Source organism: Arachis hypogaea, chromosome 14 (assembly GCF_003086295.3).
Source record: "Arachis hypogaea cultivar Tifrunner chromosome 14, arahy.Tifrunner.gnm2.J5K5, whole genome shotgun sequence".
Taxonomy (NCBI): domain Eukaryota; kingdom Viridiplantae; phylum Streptophyta; class Magnoliopsida; order Fabales; family Fabaceae; genus Arachis; species Arachis hypogaea.
Window position 1 is genome coordinate 101,742,137 of NC_092049.1, and position 4,526 is coordinate 101,746,662.

Here is a 4,526-nt window from a genome sequence, read left to right on the forward strand (position 1 = left end):
AGAAGCAAGACTGAACAGGGCGAGTAGCGAAGAACCACGAACAACTGGCGCCAACATTGAGCCGTCCGGCCTCCGGCATGATGGTGACAAAAGGACGATGGTGGTCGGTAAGGAGAGGGACCGAGGATTGAAGGTCTGAAGGAGGCAACAAAATCTCAAAGAGAAATGGGGGCTTGTGACACATAAAATTAGTGACTACTTTGTGTTAGATTTGTATACGTATAAAAATATAATAATATATTATGATTGAAGTAAGGGATTTTTTATTTAAATTAAAAAAATTATATTTACTGATTTAAATAAACGTATAAGTATTTACTAAATTACATTTGGAGTCATATCTCGGATACAGTGGGAAAAACCGAAAAACACACGTATCTCGGATGTAGTGACCTTGATTTGTGATACGGGATGCACTGGTCATATCTCGGGTACAACAAAAGAGCATTTCGGATACACTGCATCCGAGATATATGCTCATATTCTGACATGGGGCACTCCATCCGAGATACGTGCAAGGAAGCAAAACAGGGGCACTGCATCCGAGATATAGTCAAGATCTGATGTTATAAATATATTGTATGCTTTTTTTATGAAAATATTGCAATGTTATAGATGAAAAATGGTCCCATAACAATTGAAGGTAACTAGTTATATAGAAAGTATGATTCATTACACATTAAACACATTTAATAACAATCAATACATCAAAGTGACAACATTAGAACAGAAAGACCTAAACCCTAAACTGCATGCGTCGTCATGGATCCGAGTGGGGCACATTAGGACACCCACGTCTGGTGTGGCCCTCTCCGCGGCAGAGCCCACATCTCTTCTCTGCACGCTCAATGGCATCCATCTCATTTCAGATCCGAGTGGATACCGGCTTACCCGATGCCTTCCTCCTCATGGCTAGGTTGGGCTTCAGGCGTGCACCGTACCATGGAAGCTACATCTTTTCATCTGGTATCGGCGGAAACTCCCTCTCGTATACCTTGAATACAGAGGTCATCGTCTACATGGGGTCCACAAAATGACCCCACTTAATACTCGCAGCTGCACATGCTGCCAGGGCGTGTCGACATGGGTAATGCAATGATTGGAACAGGCCACAATCGCATGTACGCTCGGAAAGACGAACCCGATATGATGTCTATGACCAACCATCTACTGGCTCCATCTCTTCCATGCTAAAAACAGATTCCCTACGATCACAATGGGTGACTCGCAACATCGGCAAACTCTCTATGTTCTTGTCTATAGCTGCCAATGTTGCAATGTTGCAACCACAATTCCTTCCTGAAACGAAGAGCCTAATCCACCATCTCACGGGACAGTGTACCTAAAGCATCCAAGTACCGGTCGCATCCTTCCTTACTCGGACTATACGCCGCATTTATCAGGTACCTTTTACCCTCGATCGACTTGAACTTGGAATTGAAGTTTGATGCCATGTGCCGGATGCAGTAAGCATTATATACTGATGGGGGATGCCATCCACTGTGAGGTGCATTGAGAGCGGCACGAATGGCCTGTGATCTATCTGATATGATTAGGATTCCTGGCTGTGGAGTAACATGTTGTCTCAAATTTGAGAGGAAAAACGACCATGACACCGTTGTCTCAGACTCCACTATTGAGAAAGCTATAGGAAGAATATTGTTGTTACCATCTTGAGCCACAGCAATCAAAAGCACGCCCCTGTACTTGCCGTACAGATGTGTTCCGTCCACCGATACAAACGACTTGCAATGCTTAAATGCTTCAAGACTCCACGGACAACCATTAGAGAATTGCTTGCATCGACAGTGATATTTTAGCCTATCTGACTCCAGCACTCTGTACTACGCATTCCTCGAATACTGTAGTTCTTCACCGCCTGTAGGACTATTTCTCGGTTGCTGAACCTATGCCCAATTCGAAATTTCACCCCACCATCCGTGTTGTAATACTCCCCGTCCCCAGCGTTCAAAAGATCGTCCGAGTGCATTGCATCCAAGTTCAACGTTTGGTAATGGTTAGGAACATCCGACAGTCGAGGAATGGCCAAAGGTGGAGGTAGCAGAAACCTACCAACTTTACCACTGGGAGTCTCCGGCACAAACTCATTATCTAACACTGTATCACTCGACGATTCGGACCCGGCAACATAGGCGGAATCGCCCTCACTGTCAGAATCATCGGCACTATCATGAGGTTGGGCATAGTGGATTGGTGTCGCCTCGAGCGGCACGACTTCAGGACCCGGAGGAGACAGCGCAGCCCATCCCCAGCAACTACATCTCAGACCACAGCATACAACTCCATCACATGTTGGGGCATCAGTCACGCATGTACATCGAACATGACCCTCACATGTTGATCCCCATCTATCCAGAATAACCGGTTCGTAAATCCACCGTTCGGAAGCGCATACAGAAATCTATATGCAATCCTCCCAACCTCCTTTGTTCCTACTCCTCCCATATTACGCAGCATGATCGTCTTTAGCACATCCAGGGTATCAACCCGATAAGTGCGCGGCATCATAGTATTGTTAGACTCAAATATCACTCCTTCATCACCATGTCTGACTATCCCATTCGGATAAACCACCACAAAAAAAAGTATTGATTGTTCTCCATCAGAGCAAAATCGAAAGAAGACAAAGAAAAGAATGGTTTGTGAATTGTGTGAGGTGAGGTATTGGGATGGTATCTATAAATAGACTTATTGTACAACATATCTTGGGTGCTGAGACCCTAATTATAATCTTGACTATATCTCGGATGCAGTGTCCCTGTTTTGTTTCATTACACGTATCTTGGACGCAATGCTCCATGTCAGAATATGAGCATATCTCGGATGCAGTGTATCTGAAATGCTCTCTTATTCATATCTCGGGTGCACCCGAGATATGACCAGCGAGTTCTGTTAGACATAACGGGATCACTGCATCCGAGATACGTATGATTTTCGATTTTTCCCACTGCATCCGAGATATGACTCTAAATGTATTTTAATAAATACTTATACATTTACTTAAATCAGTAAATATTATATTTTTTTAATTTAAATAAAAAAATCCCTAAAATAAGTGATTGATTTTAGTATATACTTAAAATTTTTGTATAAAATATATTTTATATTATCAGCTATAGAATATCTATGGATAAATTCTCAACATAAATTTGTTTCCATTGATTATTTTCGATTTGCCATCTTATTAAAAATGATACAATTACTAACATTATCTGTTAACTTAATCAATTAATTAATAAATATAGATATAATGTCAAAAGAAATTAATCAAAATTTTATTTTATTTTTCATTTATGTCTTCATTTACAGTTAATATTCAAGTGAATGATATTGTTAGAAATCTTTGGAACACTTGTGAAATTATTTCATCTATTGGTGCATCTTCAAGTTAAGGCAGAATTAGTTACTATACTGATACTCTATGATGAATATCATAGTTATAGGCTCGAAAAAAAATTGTTGAAAAGGCTGGAAAAAAAATATATTGAAAATATTTAATCGAAGAAAAAGGCATGACTTTATTCCATATGTAAAATCTTTAGGTAAAAAATCTCGTTTCACTTTGTATAAAAATGATATGGCCAATGCTACTGTGTTGAACCCCTTTAATTTCGCGGTGGCACATCCGCTGGTGGACGCATGTTGATGTTGGGGGTACAAGCACAAACAAAAGTTGTGGCATTGCAATGGTTGCAGAGAGGGGATTAGATGAGTTAGGATAATGACCTATGTGTAAGCTTATATATATTGGTATTTATGTGTAAACTTATATTAATGATGGTTGTGCTTGGATTGGGCTTTTTGTTGGCCATGGGTCATTTTGGTTATTTTGCTGAGCATGGAAGTTTTGAAGGCCCATTTTTATAATTTGTAAATAATAAATTTGAGTAATAGCAAAGTAGACGTTGATATTGGGCTTTCTAATCTGGCAAGGGTATTTTGTTTCCCCTCTTTTATGATAGAAACCTGAATGAATCTAAGAAGAATCTGCATTTGAAGAAATCTAATTGGTGGTATTAGTACACTAGCGATTATAATAAAATACACGAGCGACTACTTTGTTTAAAAATAATAATGGCTTAGGTAAAGTGTTGCCTAAGTTTGCATTAGTACTAACAAAGCCATTGTTATAGTATTTAAATTTTATGTGTCAACTAATTTAGTAAATTTTTTATTTACCTTTTTAATCTTAAATTTCCAAATCAATTTGGAACCAGCCTCATCTTTCTTAATACATGAGGAGGAGTTCATGACAAAAGCTAAGGTTGTGAAGGGATTGATGTCGTCACAATCAAGTTGTTGAGATGAAAATTTAAGATTAATAAAATTAAATAAAAAAATTACTAAATGTATGTATTGTGTTTTAATTGGAGGGACTGAGTGTTTCAACCCTTCAGAGCCCATCCCCACCCTTCATAGTTAATTTAATAAAATTATGGTTAAATATGTGTTTTATTTTCGAGTATTATTTATTTGGTGTAAGGTTGGTGGATGTATCGGGTGGA